Below are 24,205 nucleotides of genomic sequence, written 5' to 3' on the forward strand. Positions count from 1 at the left end.
CTCGAGATTCTGAGTGTTCGATATTCTCAGATTGTCAGCTTCGACATTGTCGGCTTTTGAGAATATAATATAGACCCTATATATGCACTGTATTACACAGCTTTAAGGATGTCTTTAGTGCCTGTAGAATTACTTTTTAAAAGAAAATGAGGTCTATTTGATTCTAAAAGTCGAATCTAGCAGTGGTAGACTCCAGTACTGCATAAATCCTGTCAACCTTTGTAAACAACTCTGAAGAAGTGCATTTCAATAGCACAAAAGCGCTAACTCAATAAACGTTTTTTATGTGGTGGCCGTGTTTGGTTGGTGTATATATCATTTTACTTATATTTTGAAATATGTTCAAAATCCACTATTGGCTACCACAGTCAGAAGTTATCTAGATAATGTGTAGACTGAAGTATTTGTTTTATTAATTTTATCGTTACACAATAGTAAGCTAAAGACCTCGCTTCAAATTAGCAAAGTTCCAAAAATCTAGTAGTAATAAACATAACCCATAATTCACAAAATATATGTAAGAGCACTGCACACTATATTACTAAACCATGATCATAAAGAAAACTACACTAAACTGTACCAATATGAAACAATTATATACTACATCAGAAAGAAAAATAAATGTCATGCCATTTTAAATCTCTCCAAGAAACAAGTGAGTATTCCCCACAGGAAAATGTATTTGAAAGACAAAAATTCAAAATACCAGGTATCTTTGAGGAAATGACTTCCTAAACAATGATAAAGGCCATGGTTCTAAGCATGATACAGTACACTATATGATGGAAACAACTTACACACCTTATCTGTCATTAAATGAGTAAAGATTTTAAAAATCTTTTTGAAATGCCCTGTGTAAACAAATGAAGGAAATAAAAGGAGTCAGTATTATTTCTAAGTGCATAACTGTGGAATCCATATTTTATCAGTTCCTTCAGAACGCCTAACATGCCTTTCAGGTTGCAATATGAAAAGTGGTTATTTATGTATTTGTTCGTTTATTTACTTTGCATTTTAACCTTAAGGCACAACATTCAGCCACACTCATCCAGAATCACATTCACAAGCATTAAGCAACATATACTGAGAAATTTTATACAAAAAATCAAGTACATTAATAAGGAAAGATAAAATGCCGCATTGCAGATGTTAGTAGCAGTCTTTTTTTAATTTCGGCAAGTCTTTTGGGTTTCTAATACCATGATGGGAATGGACCCCATTCCTAAGTCAAAGTACGATTAAAGTTCATGAAATTAGTATTGTTTCAGTCTTTGATGTCAGCCAAAAGTGCTCTTCGCAGTACCCGCAATTTGCCCAGTAATGACTCCTTCTGCAGGTCGTACGGATTTACACATATTGTTAACATATCTAAATGGAATTGTAGATTCTTGTTTATAAAATCCATTGCTCCTACTACTACTGGAAATGTCTGGGTATCTTTTCTTCCACATTGCTGTCGCTTCTGCCTGCAGACCTTGATATTTTATGACTTTGTGTCTCTCTGTATACAAGACAGTGTAATCACCGGGTGTGGTGATTTCAATGATCAATGCTACTTTTGTCTTCTTTTTATGGACCACTATGTCCGGTTTTCTAGCATCTAGTGGCTCATGTTTCCAGTGTTTTTCAGCCACTTCAGTACCATAATGTTTGCATAATCCCCAGTGCAACACTCTCGCCACATTATTATGCCTTTCAGTATAATAATCCTTCTACCATTAGTATGCCACAATCAGCAACGAGGTGTGCAACTGTTTCCAATTCGGTTTTACAAAACCTACATTTGTCTGTTTCTCCCACATGTTCAATGGACTTTATAAACCAGCTTGTACGTAGCCCACTATCTTGAACTGCCAATATTAACCTTTCATCTCTTGGTTTGAATTTGCCTCTCCTTAACCATTCCTGTGCTCGTTCCTGATCAACATGAGGTTCTTCTAGAAGTTTTCTATACTTGCAACTATATTTATGCATTTTCCACATTTCTTGCTTTCACATCTGGTCCTTCACCTTATATTCTTGCTTTTGTTTTCTGGCACATTCAGTTGCTGCCTGATTTTTATCTACTTCTGGTTTGATTTCCATTCCTGCTTGATGCCAATATGCTTTTGCTGTATTAAGCAGAGAAGTCATCTTAGATTTATTCTGCTCATGTTTCAAAACTTTCACTACATTTGGGTCTTGTGAGGTCAGCAGATATGTTTGGCATCCCATGATTGCAGATCTATACATGTAATCAATTTCAAGGAGGCCCATACCTCCTTCAGAACATTGAATACATAATCTTGGTATGCAATGATTTTTATAAATTATTTAGTGAGCATGAAGCATCCCTCTAGTTTTCCTGTCTCATCTATTCAACACATTTTGGGGACAGGACAATCAGTCACTCCAAAACTGTAAGTTAGGACAGGAAGAGCAAACTGGTTTATAGTTTGGATTTTGTTCCTAGATGTCAATGTTGATTTCAGGATTAATTTATTTAAGTCCTCTAAAGTATTCCTTAATAAATTTTATTTGCATTTGTTCATGTTTTATTGTTGATTCTTCATCAATTCCCAAATATTTATACACTCCCTCTTGCTCAAGTTCTTTTATATCACATTCTTGTCCCAAGCTGATGTTTTCCTGGTGCTGCTGTTTTCCTGCTTTAAAGGTTGCTTTTGCACATTTATCAAGACCAAATGACATTCTTATATCATCTGAAAAAGTTTTGACAACATGCAGTTGTGCTTTCAGTTCCTCATCTGATGAGCTATAGGGTTTTAAGTAATCGACAAACAGAAGATGAGAAGTCTGCACTTTGTTGTTTTCTAGGAGCCAAATTATAGCCATGGCCTAAGCTGTTAAGTAGACAGCTTAATGGGTTAGGGGCAAGGCAGAACAGCAGTGGTGACAAAGAGTCACCCTGGAATATCCTCCTTTAAATTTGTATCCCTGGAATAATAATTTGTCCTTTATCATGGCTTAATTGCAAAGTGGTCTGCCACTGTTTCATGGTCACTGTAATGTAGTCGATCAGTGTAGGGTGTATGTTATACATTTTTAAGCACTCTTTCATCCTTTCAAATCCTTTTTTTGTAGTCAGTCCATGCCATACTTAGATTCTTCTCCATTTTACAGTTCTCCACTATGACTTTATTTAGCAACAAATGATCCTTTGTTCCATATGAGTTTCTTTTATTGCCCTTTTGTTCTACTGCCGTAACTGAGTTTTTTTCTAAATGACTATAAACTCTGTCGGCATCAATTCCCATATATAGTTTATATGCCGTCGGAAGGCAAGTTATTCATCTATACTTTTTAGGGTAGCTTGCAGGTTCCCTCTTAAGTAGGAGCATTGTTTTTCCTCTTGTTAGCCAGGTTGGTGTCTGTTCGGAGTGTGCATATAAATAGTTCTTACTCATGGCTTAATCTTTATGCAAAGGTGTTAATACTTTTAGCCAAAAGTTAGTTACTGCATCTGAGCCTGGGTTTTTCCAATTATTTATTTATTTATTGCATTTGTTGGCCAGGAAAGTCCACTGGGCCTAGAAAGAGCTCATTTTCAGTGGAGTCCCAGGGAGAAAAGCTCCACAATATTACATATGAAGTAATTAAAAACAATTAAAGACAATGTCGATACATGGTAAAATTGTACACAGAAATTACAAATGTAAACTCAGGAAATATAACAATGATATCATACAGTAATTGCAAACAAAGGTCTTAGTGTGTTACAGATAAGATGAGAATATATAGGAGTGATAGTGGAAATGGCAGAGTGTAAAGAAGTCAGTTGTGGGCAGGGAGGAAGGCTGCAGAAATGTAAGGATAGAGAGCAATAATGTGGGTATATTCCTGTGTATGGGTAGAAGTTGAGAAGCATGGAATCTGGGAGAAAAACAAGTGAAAGGACTGAGTTAGAAAATGAAGTAGGTGATAGACAGAGACAGGGTGCTAATAGACAGGACAGGAGTGGTGGAGAGTATAAAAAGATGGATATAGATTGGGGTTCTAGAGAGGGAAAATCAGGTTTATGGATTTATTGGTGGGGTACACGAGCATAGCCAATGAGAGAGAAGGTGTTCTTTTAGGGATTTTTTTGAAGGATGCAGGATTGCTGATAGTTCTGAGAGATGGGGGAAGATTGTTCCATAACTTGGAGACAGCAAAGGAATATAGCATTTGGCCAGCTGACAGTTTGGGTTTTTCAGTATAGACAACAACATTTTGTTTTCAGACCTGAGGTGGCGATTGGGGTGATAAATGGTCAGTATGGATGAGATGGAAGGGCAGCTTTCAGGTTGGAAGATTAACTTGTGGGCTTTTTTTAATTGTAGATAAGTAGGGTGGTGGGGAGATTCTAGTCACTTTAGCTGATGCAGCGAGGAGCAGTGATGTGAGGAGTATTTTGCATTTGTAGCGAATTTGGTGATTTTATTGTAGCACGAGTCAAGCTTACTTTTTAGAGAGGATTGTGGGTTGGTGAGGATGGGGCCACCGTATAGCAGAGTTGGAAGTAGAAATGATGAGGGTAGGGACATTTTTGTAGCGAGAATGAGGAAGTAGTTGTGTCTGTATAAGGCACCTAGCTTTTGATGTATCTTTTTGATGTTGCTGTATATATGTAGGTCAAAAGTTAGTCTGTCATCGATGATGACACCTAGCAATTTTGTACTAAGAACAACTTCTATGAAAGTGTTGTTTAGGGAAGTGACAGTAAATAGACATTTGTTGATAGGGCTAGATATTGTGGGACTAAATAATAGAAGTTTAGTTTTATTGGGGTTGAGGGCTACGTGATTTTGGGACATCCAGTGCTTAGTAGAGAGAATGCTTTTTGGGTGAGATTTTACTTATTTATTTATTTATTTATTTATTTATTTATTTAACATTTGTTAACCGGGAATGCTGTAATTCAGTGAGAGATTTTGAGGAGCAGATTATAGTTGAGTCATCTGCATATTGGATGATGGAACTATCGGCGAGCATTTGATCTAAGTCGTTGACAAATATACTGAACAGGAGGGGGAACACCTGTATTAATAGGAATGAAAGGAGAGGAGGAGTGCAGCCATCTGGTAGATTGCTGTCTGCTGCTGATGAAGCTGGTAAACCATTGTAGGGTAGGGGGGAACAGTCTAAAGTTAGAGGGTTTGGTAAGCAGTAGTGAATGAGAAATGGTGTCAAATGCCTTTGATAGCTCGAGAAAGAGTGTGTAGACTATGGAGCCAGCATCATGAGCTCTATTAACTGTATCTAAGAAGGAAATAAGGGCAGTGTTGGTGCTATGTCTGGGTCTAAAGCCATGTTGAGTAGGGAAAGCAGTTGGTGTTTCAGTATAAGGTTTAGAGGCTGTGTATGGATACACTTCTCTAGTATTTTAGAGATGAGAAAGAATGGCTATTGGACGGAAGTTTGAGATGTTGGAGTCATTGCCGCCTTTATGGAAAGGAATGACAAATGCTTTTTTCCTGATGTCTGGTATGCAGGATTAGTAATGCAGAACTTAAGAAATAGAAACAGAGGTTATAGAGTACCTGCGAAATGAAGGATTCAGTGTAGGAAATTTAATTCAGAAAGCACCACAACAGGATAGAGCAGGAGGATGCTGATAGGATAAGCTATGGAAGGGGCTGCTAGTTGAAGATATTCAGTAGGTAGATTATCAGGGGCATTAGTGCAAGGTTTTCGTTTGAGGAGAAGTTTTTGGATGGTTGATGTGTGAATGGGTGATAGAAAGAAATTGGGTATGGGATTTGAGGGATTATGTAGTGATGAAGATCCTAATGTGTTTAGGTCGATAGGTGGGAAGGTAGTAAGCTCAGAGGGGTTTTATCTGTGTTTGGGCATGGGGTATTGATAGTTCCTGGGTGGAATAGGGAGTTAATAGCTCCCCAGAATTTTTTGGGATTTTGACTATGCTGGTCTTGAATAGTTTAGATGTATTCCTTTTTGTTTTTGGCAACTAAACGTTTAGCCTGATTTTGAAGTTGTTTGTAATGATTGAGGTTATAGGATGTTTTATTTTTTTGCCAGGTTTTCCAGGCTTTGTCCCTAGAGGTCATGACTTGTTTTGTGGCTTTAGTCAGCCAGCAGGCATGTTTTGATTTAACTCTCTTTAGTCTGAAGGGGGCAAGACTGTTTAGGGTTCTGATAAATGTGGAATTAAAGAATTGCACAGCTTCATTGAGTGGAAGAGATTTTACTGGGATGCAGTTTGTATTACATAGTATGTCATTAAGGGTATTTTGAGAGAAGTGAGATAAATCTCTAGAGTATCTATATTGGTGAGGGTTAGGTGTAGAGGTGACCCTACGTATAGCAAATGCTGGAGAGTGGTCACTAATACTGTCTGGGAGAGTGACTGAGGAAGAGATTTTGTCAGGATCAGAAACCAGGATTCAATCTAAGGTTGACCCTTTGTTTCTGTTTTTGTCAGGTCTTGTAATGTCAGATATAATTTGGGAGTAAGTATGAAGGTTGATTCCTGTAGAGGAATTATTGTTGGAGAAGCTTTTCTTAACTTTGTTTCAATCTCTCTGGCTGTTATTTCATCCCATTTCATATCCTGTACCTTTAAACTTCTTATTCTTTTTTTTTACTTCTTCTATCCATTTAGCATCTTTGTTATGTTCCACAAGATCTTCATAAATACTTCTCCAAAATGTGTCTATTTCTTCTTTTTTTGGCGGTCTTCCAATTTGTTTTACCTTGTTTCCCAATCCTCTATAAAACTTTTTTGGGTCATCACTAAATTGCTTATTTTATACTTTATATATCTGCATATCTTCTAAGTTCTTCCACCTGTGCTGAGATTTTTAGTTTGTTGTTTGCGATAGTTCATAATATATCCTGGTCTGTTTTAATACTGTGCATAGTTTTTATTATGTCTATCTTTCTTAGTATTTTTGTTGATCTGCATTGATCTTAATATGTCTATATCTTTATTAAATCAAGCAACTCTTCTCTTAGCTCGTTTTATTCTAAACTGAGGGAAGATTTTTTGTTTTACATTTCCTGTGGGCATTCTGTAGCAAGTTCTATAGCATCTTCCTGTGGCACATTTTTTTCAATTTCGTCCTGTGCCATCCGTTGCTCTGTCATATTGGAACTCATTGGCCTATCACTCCTCAACACTGACTTCGTCAGAGTTTCCACAGTTTCCTGTTCCTTCCCTTGCTGTCCACCTTTAAGTGAACATTTATACTGGTTTCCTGTGGAAGGCTCAAAAATATCCTCATATGGCACCTGACCAATTGCTTCCCATTCCACTGGTTTCCCCTTAATTTGGATATCTGTTGCTCTATCCTTTTGTGGTGCTTTCTGAATTAAATTTTCTACACTGAATCCTTCATTTCGCAGGTGCTCCATAACTTCAGTTTCTATTTCTTAAGTTCTCCATTACTAATCTCCTTTTCTACTTTTCCTCTTTGTCTTCTTATTTTTTTGTATTATAAAGTTTTCCATGTCCGGAATCCTTTGCCTGTATTTCTCTTCAAATATCTTTGGTGCTGCTCTTTGTATTGGTTAGTTTTGCTTCCTCCTTTGATAAATATTACACCATATTAAATCACTTTTTCTTTCCCATGTCCATATTTCTTCTTCAGATGTTCCTTGATCTTCTGGCTTCTCCTTACTTTGGGGACTCGCACCTTCATGCTGTGATGTAACCTGTGTTTGAACGTGTACCCCATATCCTTCACTTCCCAGGCACTCCATAACTTCAGCTTCTATTTCTTTAACTTCTACTTTACTAATCTTCTTTTCTGCATTCTCTCTTTGTGATATTTTTTTTTTATTGTGAAATTTTCCATATCTGGATGCCTTTGCCTGTATTTTGTCTTTGAATATCTTTGGGGCTGCCTTCTTTATATTGATTAATTTGGCGTTCTCCTTTGTATAAATATTGCACCATATCAAATCTGTCTTTCTTTCCCATGTCCATATTTCTTTTTTTATACTTTTCAAAAATCTCTAGGTTTTGTTGTTTATATTTTTGCATTTCCTCAGATGCTTCTTTTTCCAAACAGATCAAAGTTTCTTGATCTATGTACATTTTTTCACAAATCTATCGTAATAATGAATACAAGTTTTTATTTGAAACTTCTGACAATTTCTCTTGTGGAAGTATTTTTCTTTCCTCTAATTTCTCTCTTAATCATTTTGTATATCTTGTGTCTGGAAATTGCATAATAGTAACAATACATAATTTCTTTCTTATCCTCAAAAGTCCACTTTATCATCTTTATGGCTCTTCTTTTTGTAGACTACTACTTCCTTCTACAACGGGGGGGGGGGGGGCATCCTCCACCTGGGCCTGGCCTGGCCCCACTGTAGGAATATTTCCATATTTTGAGGATTCTACACTGCCATTTTTTCCAGTCCTGGCACCATTGTGCCTACCAGGATTGGGCACATTTTTATCCTGGGTCATGTGCACCCAGCTATCTTTTTTTAATTTTAAACCTACTTCTGTCCATGATGTATGCTGTATAAATACAGTTTGTATATTAGTGTCACCTTGGTCAGATTTTGTAAAAATCAGGGTGCACCTCATGAAGATACTCACCAAGACTTGAGGATGAATTCAGCAACACTACTCTTCTTTGCTTGCTTGACTTATCATCTCTCCGTCTCTCTATTCAGACCCCATAAAATTCACAAGCATTAAACAACATATACTAAGACATTTTATACAAAAATCAAGTACATTAATAAAGAAAGATAAAATGCCACAATGCAGATCTTAGCAGCACTCCATTATTATATCTCAGATGGACATCTAGGGGTTTTCTTCTCAGACCTCTTTGTACATTCTTTAAGCTAACTTTTTTTTCTAGATGTGTAATAATCTTAACCATACGTATCTTCTTTTTAGTTCCCAGTCTTTGTCATCTTAATGTAACTTAACAAAGTGTCCTTCTCTTTAAAATCTTTTTATCCTTGATCAACTACTCCCCTAACATTTTCCACTTGAAAAAAGGGCATTGGCTACATAGTGTGGCCATTTTTGGTATTCATTTTCTTGTTTGCTTCCAAATAACTGTAGTCTAAACAAGATACACATAACATATCTTGTTTAGAATGTTTTAATCTGTTTTTTGTAAATAACTACTGTATGTGAATTGTTTTTGTTGCCTTCCTCCATACCCTCAAGTAAGTGCTGATCTCACTTTTTCTGATTTGCTGTTTGTAATACTCTTGGCAATACTTACAGAGTATGTTTTTTGAGTTTTAGTTTACATGAATTATATGAGTGAATTTAAAGACATGCAGGTAGGTGTGAGCGTGTGCGGGTGTGCCTTCTTTGAAGGTTGGGTGCCAGACTGGCAACTTGACATCATACAAATTCACTGTCAGTCATTAGCAGACCGGAGTTCCACTGTGGTGACCCCTAACCAGGAAAAGCAGAAAGACAGTTTACATCTGTGAGCAGATTCTATTCTATACTACAGACTAAATCCTTTTGCAAGTATATACTTTTACACTTATTTGCACAGTTCTCTGTACAGAGGTACAGTACAGTACAGTACAGAGGTATACGCTAATAAACTATAATATCTGTGCATGCATTATGAGTGTGTGTGTGTGTGTGTGTGTGTGTGTGTGTGTGTGTGTGTGTGTGTGTGTGTGTGTGTGTGTGTGTGTGTGTGTGTGTGTGTGTGCAACTTTAAGAATTTAAATATAATTCATCTTTGATTAGTATGTCAGAGGTGGATTAATGAGAGTCAGCACAGTAGCTATATGTTACTACATTTCTATTCAATCCTTGAATTAAGGACTGAGATTGATTCATCATTATATGTCTTTTCAGGGAGACTATGCATAACTGGTGGAGACTTATTAGTTGATAGATACTTGCATTATCTGCACTCTTTATACATATATGCTTCTTTAGAAGTATACATTTTATACAGTGCTGCATATTTATGTATTTCCTCTAAAGAATCTTGTTTTTTCTTTTTAAAGTGATCTGGCCCCTGGCTCAGGTCTTGGCTGAAGACTGGTTTTATGCACTAACTTGTCAAAGTAAGCAACTCCATACTCTTCCTTGCTAAGAATGAACTAATGCACTACCTAGCTTCAATGAATTTTGCCTGTAGTTATTTTCTTTTTGTAGTGTTTTTCCAGGTGTCTGAGTGTCAGTCAACCCTGTCACTTACAGGAAAGGAATTCTATGAATGTATGAGTTTAACATTTGTGTATAACAACACAAAACAGTAAATGCAAACCTTCTCACTACTTCTGGGGAAATACATGGTGTGGAACATGATATGACTCAGACAAGAAAGAAAAGTGACTTCCAGTTATTTAGTTGTTTCTAAGCTGTGGTATGGGACCAAAGATTGTGGCTTCGGTTTGAATACACAGCAGTTTGAGAACCACAGAAGCCCTGTAGAAACTACATAAGGAAAGTATTGCATAAGCTCACTAAAGACATTTTAACAACCAAAATTTTTGCAAGGGTGTATCAGTAAACTCTATAAAGATGCATAACATGCCAATTTTACAAGGTTTAAAAATGAGGAAATAAGGCGGCTGTCTGTGTTTTGTAACTGTTGGCAGTAAACTGTATCTAATGTAGTAATCACCTGCTGCATGTCTCAGTTTGCTGGCATCTGAAATAGTGTGATGCATCATTCAGACCTCTTGCCAGCATAAAATGACTTGAGGGTAAAGCTGCGAGTCATTTCCTGCCATGATTTACATCATTTTATTTTAGGAAGTTCACTTTCAAAAGCTGCAGTGCATGCCAAAGTGCTTTTTACAGTGTACCAGGTTCTATGAAATTTATAACTGAAAGAAAAACTTCAATCTGTGTGACCAGTTCAGTATTACTGAATATGTGATATGGATTACAGAACTGCCAGGGATAATACAATAGTTACATTTCCAAGTGTAATGCCAGTGTTTTAGAAAAGAAAAGACTTGGGTCACTAGCTACCCAAACAGAGTAGAATGAGAGCAATCACTCCATATCAAGTATTTCCTGCATGTCAGGTCAAGGCTTAGGATGAATTACCCTACAGGTAGTGACTATTGAATCAGGTTTTGATCACTGAGCAGATCTCATCAAAATCATATTTTGCTTTATACTGAACTGGGATCAATGTGCAAGGCCACTGTATGCTTGGTTTTGTAACAGTGAAGTTAGTATACAGAACTTTAGAGGTACGGTCGGAGGCTCTTGCTTCCCACACTGTGGTTCAAGCAAACTTACCCCTTTGCAAGAATGCATATTGCAGTGTTAATGAACGGATTATTAGGAAGTGAGTTTTTCATTTGCTGTTTTTGATGAATACTTTCATTAACAATCATGTGTCAAGCATTTCATGTGGGAAGATTTGGTATTACATATGAACACTAGGAGGCAACCATACCACCTCAAATATGGGCCAAGATATGTGTATAGCTGTCTTTGTGTGTGTGTGTGTGTGTGTGTGTGTGTGTGTGTGTGTGTGTGTGTGTGTGTGTGTGTGTGTGTGTACTATGAAACAAACAACCAATGATATGATATGCAAACCCCGCCTACATAGCATATGGATTGAAGCCATTCTGAGGCCTTCTCTCACACACACATGCACACACACACACACACACACACACACACACACACACACACACACACACACACACACACACACACACACACAAAGACACTGGCACTGAAGTTCTAGAACCATAGACTGTAAAACTGCTGTCACTTACTAATTTTTCCCTGTTGTTCAGTGAGACTGTAGGTCCCACTTGGGTATGGACGATAAATAAAGATTTACATTCCACTGGTAGTTGTTCAACAGCACAATAGAATATAGTGATGGAGAGTCATGAAAACCCATTTCTTAGGGAGTAAAATAAGGATAGGATTTTCTGGAAGGGGCTATCATATCTTCTGCACATATATACAATATTATAATATGTTTTAACTTTTTTATTTTAGTTTATTTCTTTACAGTTTTGAATCTTTCCAGTTTCAGCTCCCTACCCTGTTTACATGGTTGAATCTTTTCAGTTTCAGAACAATGATTTTCCTATAATGTCAACATCTTTAAAATATTTGCTGTGATGTTTTTCTATGTATTAATTGCATGTGTTTGTTCTTGTAAACTCTAAGCAGGCCTGAAAATTGTCCATTTAGATGAGTGCTCCCTACCCTGTTTACATGGTTACGCACACATGAATTTAGTGGCTAAGACCAAAACCGAAGAATGTTGATATTCAAACCATTGATGTAAAATAATCAAAAATTGACAGAAGATAGTGCATGCTCTGAGACATAACCTTGGAACATAAAACTAAAAACAATATTTTCAGGGTTGAGGAATATGCCCTTTCCCTGGTTCTGTATGATCTCAGAGTTGGTATATATAAGTAGCAGGAGGTTTGGGAGCCCCCCAGTAAAAAATATTGTTTTTGAATTTGTAAGCAAAAATATAATAGATAAGGATTTGCATTGCCAGATCAATCTTTTGAGACAGATAATTTTTTCCCCAATATTAATCTGCTGTGAAGGAGATCAACCTACATACTCATATATATATATATATATATATATATATATATATATATATATATATATACATATATATATATATATATATATATATATATATATATATATATATATATATATATATATATATATATATACACACACACATATACATATAATCAAAGTAGACCCATATATATATATATATATATATATTTATGGTTCCACTTTGATTCACTGAAAACTCATTTCACTGAATTTCAATTCAGCTTCAAAAAATCGTTCTTAGCTCAAATCACTGAAAACTAATTTCACTGAATCACATTTCACTAGATGTAAGTACTGTTGGGCAAATAAAACATATATACCCCTTTCCCCACTGTACTGCGATCCTGGAGTTAATATATGTAGTTGGGGGGCATAGCCCCCCACCTACTTAGGTTTTATATTTATGAATCTCATTTCCCTGAAAGCTAACAACATAAAACCAAAAGTAAGTAGTCCCCCACACCCCTCCCTTACTATACATACTAACTCCAGGATCAACTACAGTAGAGAAAAGGACATATATACGTTTTATTTGCAACACAACAGTACTTAACATTCAGTGAAATCTGATTCAGTGAAACGAGTTTTAAGTGAATCAAAGTAAACTCATATATATATATATATATATATATATATATATATATATATATATATATACACACATACATACATACACACCTACATATACATATGTATGTGGGTGTGTGTGCATATATATTGTTGCAAAGAATAAATGCTGGTGAATTCTGTTGTCATTTTAAGAAAGCAAGTGAATAAAATAAATGAAATTGTGAAACAAACCACAGGCACTGCAAATAAGAAACACTTATTTTTGCAAATACATTTCAACTCAAATGCAGTATTTTTTTCAAATTCCGATGCAATTTTCCCTTATGTACTATTGTAATGAGTTAAGTTCATGTCAGATCAGCAACATAGCTCGGGTAGGGTGAAGGTGGCAGGAACCCCAGATACAAAATGTTAAAGGGCATGATCGACAAATCCTATTTGGTCTTCAGTGCTGGTAAGCTAGTATTGAATTTGAGGTCATGACTGAAGTGCTTTAGAGCTCCATGTCTTTAATGCATTACTGGTATTCAGAAATGAATGCTGGTATTGCATGGTCAGAAATGAAGCATTCATTGTAGCCCTCTGTGTGTGGCATAAACTGTAACAGGTGCTTGCCTCTGTTTAAACAGAGAGAAGAGCTTTTTTCTTCCTCATGAGCTTTTTTATGCTCTTCAACTTAAGGTTGAAGAGGGTGTGGAGCCAGACCGGGGAACATCACTGGTTGCAAGAACAGCTGGCTACATACCTAAAGTAATAAATGAACAGTTCTTCAGGGAACTCAAAGACAGAATTAGTTCAAAGTAGTTTCTCTTTACATTTCTATTCAATGCCCAGAAATGCATAGTTATCCCTTTTGGGAAAAAACATGTACCCGTGAATTACCACATAGGTGGCAGTACACTAAACACTGAAAGTGTGATTAAGAGACTTAAGGACACAGGTGGACAGTGGTCTCGCCTTCAATAACCACATCGCCACAACAGTCAGTAAATCCTTCAATGTGGCACACCTCATCACGAAGGGCTTTTCATCCAGAAAAAAGGAGGTAATTGTCCCACTGTACTCATCCCTCATTAGACTCATTATAGAATACAACGCCCCATTTGGTATGTACCTCTCAAGATATCTGCAACAACTGGAAAGGCTGCAGAAATACCTCACTAAAAGAATCACAGGCCTAAAGCAGATGCCCTATGCTGACCACCTTAAAAAAACTCCAGCTATACTCTGTTGCATATCTTCTACTCTGAGGTGATCTCTGCTTAACATACAAGGCCATGTCAAACCCAGAGCTGTTGGACATGCTACACTTATAGAAATCCCAATCCCTCAGAGCCACATGCTCCAGGGATCTAAACCTTGTCATCACAATAAACAAAACATGCTGGAGGGATAGGTTCCTGACCCAGAGACTCCCCAGACTCTGGAATAGACTGCCCATACATCTCAAACAGAGCACCTCTTTGGCCATCTTCAAAAGGAACCTTGATGATTGGATGGGAGAAAGGAAATTCACCCCAGGGATCACATCAGTCACCCTGCTAGACAGGGGTCCAGGGAAGTAAATGTTGTGGGAAGAAATAGCTAGGGAATTGTTATGGTTAGGCTTGTATAAGCCCTAGGGCCAATAGCTTAGTACCAACCTATGAGCCTATGAACATAGGTGACAGTGTAGAGTGAGCATTAGAACCAGGTACATATTTATAATATTTACAGAGAATTTAATGCAGTTAGGTGACAGTGTAACATGAGCATTTGGGGAGTAAGCTGCCTTCAGTGTGGTGAGGATTCAGGTGAGGTCATTGCAGTTGTAAATAGGGTTAGTATAAAGGTGTGATTTAAGGAGGTCTTTAAATTTGGTTGTGCGATTTTGTAACCTGAGGTTGGGAGGGAGGGAGGGTGTATGAATGAGGGCATTAATATGTAAAAGAGGAGAAAGGTTGGAAAAAAGCATGGTTAAGTTAATAAGCTGTAATCTTGGACTGTTGGGCTGGGGGGTAGGGTGTAAAAGTGCACTGATTACAATATATGTAGAGCTGAGCTGTTTTACGTATGCATAGGTGAATGTCTGGATTAATGCCCTTGGCTTAATCTTAAAACATGGTGAATGTAAGGAGAAGGGCTGAGTCTCTTGCATATGAAAGGATATTAGCATGCTTTTTTCCCTGTAGTAAATGAATGCTCAATGTGAGTTCTGAGCATTGTTTGCTCAGGGAAAAGTAAAATTAAAAGGCACAAGGGCAAGCAACTCAGTAAAAAATAAAGTCTGAAATTACTGGAAGTAAATAAGAGGTAGTTTTCTTCGCAGTCTAAATAGTTCAGTGTGTTTACTAAAACAGTGTATAATTTGGTTTTATTTAAATATAGCCAGTGCACTCTTAAGGCTAAAAGTTAATGTTTACTGAGAGTATACAAGCTGTTTTTCACATATGGAAAGAGGATTAGGGAAAAGAAAAAAAAGAACAGGCTGCAATCAGTGTAAGTGAGAGCACAGGCTGTAACATGTGCTTTAACACAGATAACCTGTATTTTTAGGTTAGGTAATATCAGTGGGTGCAGCTCTCAGTGTGGGACAATTGTTTCTATCAGGAGGATTAAACTTCATTATTTGAAAATGTACATAGTTTGTGTTTTTGTTTTAAATTAATAGATTATGAGGGTGTTATGGAAGTATTTCTTGAGGATTTTTGATAAAACAAAAAGTCTTGAAACTGCAGTAGAGGTTCAAATAGAGATGACAAGAAACAACTGTATAAAAAAATCAACCTGATCAACATTAGGTGTGGGAATATTAATGTGAAATAGGTTAAAAGAGCGATAACAAGAAATGACTGTATAGAAGATGAATTTGCCAAACATTAGTAGTGGGAATGATAACTTCTTATCATAGTGGCTAGGCTATCCATACTATTTTGGAAAATAAATGGCCTCACAGGTAAAGACAAAAGGTAAGAGTATGGAATTATATTATATAATCCAGAGTGCAAATAGCAATGCTGTAGGAGACACATTTGTAAAGAAATAAGCATGTGAATTTCTAATGCTTTTCAGTTAGTATTTAGGCATCTGTTTGTGGTTTCCTAACACTTGGGCTCCAAACCAGTCATTTTACATGAAGAGAGTCAGAGTCTGCATTCTTTTGGCAGGAGAAGGTTGGTTTCACCTATCTGAGCTGGGAATTGATGGTGGAAAGCTTATTGTGTGCTTACCTGATTGACCTTAGGACATAGCTAATGTAAAACTTGCTTTTTTCAGCTCATATATAAGCCAGTGGTTAGTGGTGCCCTGTATATATGCAATCACCAAAAGTTGCAATTTCCCTTTAAAAACTATTCTAGAATTTTAACACAGTCCCACGCTACTCACAGAGCATCCAGTTAATGTGGTGAGCAGCACTGCCACATTTAGTTAAGACTATTCAGGTCTAGACTATATTATTACAGCACTTAGAACTATCACTGCTTAAGGAGCATCTGGTTTGGGTGTGGGGCAGCATCACTAGTTAGGCTAGCTGTAGAGTACACCAAATAAGCACCCATTCCTCATCTGGTTGCAAACACTCTCCACTCCTATCCCTTGCAAAGTACATATTAGGACCTGCAACCATGGATAGTTACTTTCCTGCTATCTCTCCTTCTAGCTTGGTGGACATGGACATCCTGAGGCTAAGTACACTTAAAAACCTCTTAATTCTGGAATGACAAATACAGTATGTGAGAGAAGTAGTTAAACAAGGACACTGAAGGCTAGACCCTCACATACAGATACAGGAAACCAACAAACGGCTTGTCAGTGACACACACACACACACACACACACACACACACACACACACACACACACACACACACACACACACACACACACACACACACACACACCATTTACTACACCTTTAAAGGACCAGACACATAGACCTACATATGCGGAGGTGCTCACATGTAACTTAGGTACAAACCTCAAAGACCTCTCAGGCGCAGTCCTCAGAAACTCCACATGCACACAAACAAGACAATTATGATCACAACTCACAAAACCACATTTCATTGTGTCTCAACTACCAAGCCCATAAGGCAAAACACACCACAACCCGATATTTTGGTCATAAGAGACTCCATAGCGAGAGACATCGATGTTCCTCTTACCAGACTGAATAAGGAGAAGGTCACAGTTAGTTGCCTGTCAGGGGCCAGGCTCAGCCAGATCATGCAAGCACTCAGGTCACTTAACCCCCAAGTACCAGTATGTACCAGTATGACTCAACCATAGTCTTTGTGGGCATTTTTTTTTTACACACTATAAATTGTCTGTAACTGGAGCTTTTATCCTCGGGTCTCCACTGAAAACGGGCCACAAGCCCAGATGGACCAACCCAGTTAAATGTCAATAAATAAATAAATAAAATAACCTGAAATGTACCTCCTTGGACTATATGAAAAGAGACATTATTAAGCTCTCAGAATGTGTGACAAGTCAGTATGTGCCGAACACTGAGCAGCATTAAATCATCTCCAAGTATGATGCCACAATGCCATCAGAAAATGATTGTCTTTAACAACTGGCTTAGTTACTGTCATTCTAAAGGGGTCCAATACTTGACTCCTAGAAGGCATTTTTTGCCGAAGTGCTAGAGACTTGAGACATTCTTGTTAATAAAGTGCAAGCTGGTGATTTTTATATTTTCTACTGGCATTTTTGTCATATTTTCATATTTTTGGGACTTTCTTGTTGTATTTCTGTCCAATATTTGTAAGCCTGGAAGAACATGGCTGACAGGTCATACTACTTTGCCAGGGGTGGTCTTCACCTGTCACCATTAGACATTTTGATATTGGCTAAAACATTATCCACCCCCATACTGCATTTTTAGGCATTGACAAATTGACAAACCTGCCAACATAGTAAAATCTACTCAGGACAATCTATTTATTATTTTATTTATTTTACATTTGTTTACCAGGAATGCCCAATTGGGCATATTGTCCTTTTTCAGTGGAGGCTTGGGGAGAAAAGCTCCATTGTTAGTACAATTTTGTATACACATTGACAAGTAAGAAGAAGAATCTAAATGTGTTACTGCTCAATGCTAGGAGTCCCAACAAGAAACTTCACTCCCTGGAAGCTCTCCTCACCCTAGATAATGCTGACATCTGTGCAGTTACTGAAACATGATTCAAAGCCATGGAAAGCACTTCGGCAGTTCATGGCTATAACACCGTTAATACATTCCAACAACCCACTGAACATGAAAGAGGAAAAGGTAGAAGTGTATCTATCTACATAAAGGATAAGCACACCTCAAGGCTGGTCAAGTAATTTGACTTGCTTGAGCTACTCCATGTCCAACTAACTATGAAAAAAATCCATTACCATATTCTTGGTTGTTATAGGTTCCCCATCATGACCCAGGAACCCCATACATCATATATGAATTGACTTGAATCACTCAGCATCCAGCTCAATATCATACTCATGGGTAATTTTAACTACCCCTCCATTAACTTGGAGGCATATATGACCACTAACATGTAGACCTAAAGACTTTTTTTTTTTTTTGCTTTGTAAACTCAAAGCTGTGGAGCAGCTAGTTTCCACTCCCACTAAGGGTACAAATATCCTAGACCTGGTACTCACAAATATGTGAGAATGCTACACCCCCCCCCCCCATCTTCACTGGTTAGCTGAGATAAAAAAACAGTCTCTCTTGAAATAAAGGTAAAATTAGAACCCCCACCTAACCCCAAAAACTTTAAGAACTTTTGTAAGGCTAACTACCTTCCATTAAGTGATGGCATAGCTAGTTTCCAAGCTTCTCCAAACCCAGAAAACACAGAAGCCTATGTAGAGGCGTATACAAAAGCCATGTACTACCATATAAACAACTGCATAGAAACAGCAGTACCAGCCAAAATAAGCCCAGGTAAACCCACAAAAAATAAGCCATCCTGGTGGTCCCATGGTATGCATAGATTATACAACAAAAGAAAGAAACTCCGTTTGGTAAGTAAGACAGAATGTGCACAACAAAGCAAAAAATCTCTCAGCCTAAACAAGCAAATCAGGGAACTAGTCAAGTCTTCAAAAGCAGATTCTGAGGCAAAAGTAGCCTCCTAAGCTAAGGATAACAGTAAGGCATTTTTCAGTTATGTCTGCAATCTTAACAGTAGCACCCAACAATGTGCGGAATTAGTTGTAGACAGTGTGAACATAGGTGAAGGCTGCCAGCCTAGCCAGATAGAATTTTGTAGATAATTCTGTCATTTGTAAATATTAACATCAGTCACAGGCTTGTTCTCTTAAATGGAAAAAAATGGTGTTAAGTGTGGAACTGCAAAAATGTAACAACAGTGCACTCTGCTGTAACAAAGCTAATAAGTCAATTCTTTGATGTCAGGGCTTGGAGCCAATTTGTCTGGATGAAGGAATTCTGGCTATTGTCTTGAGACCAGATTTAGTTGCTAGAATGTGTATGTATAAATTATTTTATTGCTCTGGCTTCCTGACCAGCTACAAGATCAAGGGCTATTAAACTCTGAGAATCTCTTAGCCTGGGAACCAGAAAGAAATGATGTAATCTGAAATGAATCAGTGGTACTGTGTATTCAATTTAAGGACAGAAACAATAAAAGCATGAGAGCATTTGTCTTGAGAAGATCCAATTATCACCAGCACAGCCTGTATTTAGATGTAAGTAGGATTTTAGAATTGTGTTTTCTCTTAGAAATAGCTAGGAATTAGGAATATTAGACTAAGTGTTTTTGTGTGTTGATGTCAGAACTTTTCTATGATATTATTTTAAGTATTTCTCTGTGATCTCTGAACTCTTGACAAGCACTGAGTAGTAAGAAGTATTGTCTTGGCATTTTTATTATTTATTATTAAATATTTTTAAACCTTTCAACTGTGGCTATTTTGTGTAGAGATAATTTAAGCTATAAGAGTACATTGCATGTATATAGTGATACTGTACCAAGTCACTCCAAATAAGTCTTGACTGCTAGGTTGCACTTACCATTTGGATAATAATATTGCACAGTAATAACTGAACACCGTTTTAAGGGCCTTTGAGTAGCTGATAAATATTAGGTGGCTGGTGGCAGTGATTTCTACCGTATAGTCTGGGTAAAAGGGGCACAGCTGAAGAACCTGTGCCAGCCTTCCTCAGGAGTGTCTGTGTGGTTGTATAAACTCTTGTCTCAAAGTGTGTGTGTGTGTGTGTGTGTGTGTGTGTGTGTGTGTGTGTGTGTGTGTGTGTGTGTGTGTGTGTGTGTGTGTGTGTGTAAGCTACTTGGGCAGGGACACAAAGCACTGGTTGGGCAGACAGGGTGCTGGAGGTTTTAGCTTGCCCACTAGGCTGAGATCTGGACCCAATAGCTGTGCCAGTGGGGAGTCTTACTGGGGACATGGAGAGAAAGGGAGAAACCAGCCCCAGACTGACTGTGATCTCTGTGTGCTCTTAAGGGAGATTGTACTTTACTGTGTATGTATTTATTATCCTTTCCCTATATGGACGCCCCTCACTGGTATTAGTAGTGAGGATTGAGGCTCCTTGATTGCTGGGCCAGTGCACGGGCATCACAGACAGTACCACCAATGCTCAGTCAGAAAATATAACAAATCTGCAGGCCAGTAAATTCAGCTCAAATTTCACCTCCCTATCATCCCCAGTTATCCCCAAAGAAATACATTCCACCATTCCCCCATAAATTATCACTAAAGAACAGGTTTCCACTGTGCTCTTTAAAGCTAAAACATGGCTTTGAGTGGTCCTGATGATATACCAGGTTGCCTCCTAAACAGCTTTAATCAGGACCTATCAGACCCAATAGAATCCCTATTTAACCACAGTCATCCCTCTGCATAAATAGGTCCATCAAATGACCTGGGAAATTACAAACCCATAAGTCTTGACTTGTCTTATATGCAAGGCCATGGAAACAATAATCATGGACCTGATAAATAATGACATAGGAAGCTCAAAAACAGTGGACCCAACCCAGCTTGGCTTTGTCAAGGGCGGGTCATATCTACTAAATCTGGTGGATTTCTTTGAGAAAGTCACTAGGGCCATGGATGAGGGTAAAACAGTGCATACTGCCTATTTTGACCTAGCCAGGGTTTTTGACACAATTCTCCACTCAGGTATTATAAATAAACTCACAAAACTGGGCATAAATCCCTATGTCACCAGATGGACAGCAAAATGGTTTATGGACAGGCCACATGCTGTTAAAGTGGCTGAATCTAGATCCAGCCAAGAGGCCATTTACTAGTGGTGTGCCACAGGGCTCAGTGCTGGGACCACTCCTGTTCTGAATATACTTCTCTGAAGTCAAAACTAATGTGAAAGGCCTCTAGATGACAAAGTTTGCTGAAGACTGCAAGCTTGGGGCAATCATTGAATGCCCCAATGATGTAGATATCCTTCAGGAAGATCTAAATCAGAGAAATGATAGGTGCCAGAGCTATGGCCTAAAACAAAAGGTGAAAAAATACATTTTCATACCCTCTGGGAAGTCACGTACCCCTGAAAATTACAACATTAATAGCGCACCTCTAACAGTAGACTCAGAGGTGAGAGATCTAGGTACACAGACAAACAGTTGTCTGAACTTTGACTGCCTTGTGCCCACAGTGGTGAGGGGGTCCTTCTATGTGGCACAGCTTATAAGTAAAGATACGGCATCCAAATCCAAGGCAGTTATAGTCCCAGTGTACTCAGCCCTCATTAAATCAATAATCAAGTACAATGCCCCATTTGGCATAGACTTTACTAAGCACTTACAAGCTGGAGTGACCTCAGAGGTTCCTCACTAAGAAAATTCAGGGTGTAAACAACATGTACTATCTGGATAGACTAAAAGCTCTATTCCTTTACTCTATCTCCTCCTACTGACTAATAAGGAATGACCTATGCCTAACCTACAAGCCACTCACAAATCCAGCCTTGATGGAGTTGTTACACATCTGCAAGACAAACAACACAAGTGTCACCCAATCCATGAATCTAAACCTGGTCTGTGACTCAAACAAAACATGTTGGAGAGACTGGTATGTGTTTCAAGGATTACCTCTTTTTTGAAACAGACTTCCTATTTACGTTAAGCAAAGCCCTTCCCTGGCCCTCTTGAAACACAGTTTGGATCAATGGATGTGGAACTGCAACTTCCCTCCTGGGGAAATACGTATGCCCCTTATGAACACAGGGAGTTGTCAAATACTCAAGGCATAGACACAAACCTTTGCCATCCTGTAGCCCATAGGGACCATATATCAGATAAGATCAGGTAATATTTGGCTAGGCTTATAAGGGCTCTTAAGCCATTAACCTAGTAATGTCCTATGAACACATGAACCTATAATTTGATAAATAAAGGATTCCTGGATAAATATTCAGCAGAATATCAGGGACAAAAAAAGGGGGGGGGGTAATTATACTATTACTAGAGGAGCTCCAGTAGCGATAGCAGAGGAAAATATGATAATAATGGTAGATTGCTGGCAGTAAGGGGCTACTGGTAAAGGGGAGGATTATACGGACATGTATTTATATTCCACCTAAAACTCAGTGAGCAAGAAGAGGTGCAACTGCAGAGTGCTAAAGAGAAAATAAGGGATTATCTGGATAATATGTACAAGTTTAGCAAGACTAATGTTAAACAACTGTTTTTTGAAAACACCAGTGCACAAAACCTTTAACACAATGACTTAGACAACAGAAAGTAGAACGGGTTATTGCCAAACTTAGCAAACCTATAACAAGAAAAATAACCTGTGATCCTATAAAGGTATTGGAGATATTTCTGAAAGTTTCTAATGCTCTATCAATCTATCTATCTAAAACCAACTAATGCTCTATCTAACCCAAAATAAACTACTCACAGACTCTCAACATGGATTCAGACCCCATCATAGTACAACCACTGCCCTCCTCTCTTTTACTGAAAACATTAATCTTAACCGGAATAATAAAAAAAATATCCTCCGCTCTCTTCCTGGACCTATCGAAAGCCGATATGGTAAACCATCAGCTACTTCTATATACTTTAAAAACCCTGTATCTAGATACTCCAGCCCTTGACTGGTTTCAAGCTTACCTCACTGGGAGACAACAAGCAGTAATGTGGCAAAACAAGCTCTCCTGCCTACTGCCAAATACCATAGGAGTTCCTCAAGGTTCCATATTAGGACCTCTCCTCTTTTCAGTCTTCATAAACAACATCCAAACAGTCATCCCTGAAGCCACCTGCATTCAATATGCAGATGACTCGACTATAATATGTTCCAATGCCTCTCTTGCAAATCTACTAACTACCACCCAACATAGCTTCACCAAAGTCGAAAACTGGCTTGCCAACCATCTCCTGATCTTAAATCCAAACAAAACCAAGTTACTTCTCTTCTACCCAACCAATAGATCTCCGACTGAAAACTTCACTATAAAATCCAATAATGGGACCATCATCTCCCCAGACACCTATACAAAGCTATTAGGAGTAAACATTGACAATAAACTCAGATTTGATATACATATCAACCAAGCCATTAAGTCAGTCAACAAGAAACTTGGGACCCTATATAGAATTAAAGCCTTCCTTACCCCAAATGCCAGGGCAGCCACAGCCCGTTCACACCTTCTCTCTACCCTACTATATGCCTCTCCTGTCCTCACTCACCTTAACAAATCTGATCTGGCCAAGCTCTCATCCTGCTATAATCACATTGCCAGGTTCGTTACAGGCCTACCCTACAGAACACACCACTGTACTAATCTGAAAAAGCTTGGATGGATAGAATTCCCACACCTTCTTCACCAGTCCCAACTCATAGAGGCCTTCAAAATCCTTAAACAACCTGAGAATACCCCAGCACTAAAAAACTTAATGACTCCCTACTCCAATCTAAGCTGCCTTTGCTCAGCAATCAGACTCCTTGTCCAAACAACTAAATCTCTCAACCTAGGTGGTGACGCCCTATTTGCCAACACCACTGGTAAAATATGGAACTCTCTCCCAAATAACATCACGCTTGCAACTTCTCTAAGTCAATTCAAAAATAGTCTAAAACTCCACTTCAAGTCACACAGGCTATGTCCTTGCTCAAACCCAG

This window comes from Protopterus annectens, chromosome 4.part0 (genome assembly GCF_019279795.1).
Source record: "Protopterus annectens isolate FY-2018-M chromosome 4.part0, PAN1.0, whole genome shotgun sequence".
Classification (NCBI taxonomy): Eukaryota; Metazoa; Chordata; order Ceratodontiformes; family Protopteridae; genus Protopterus; species Protopterus annectens.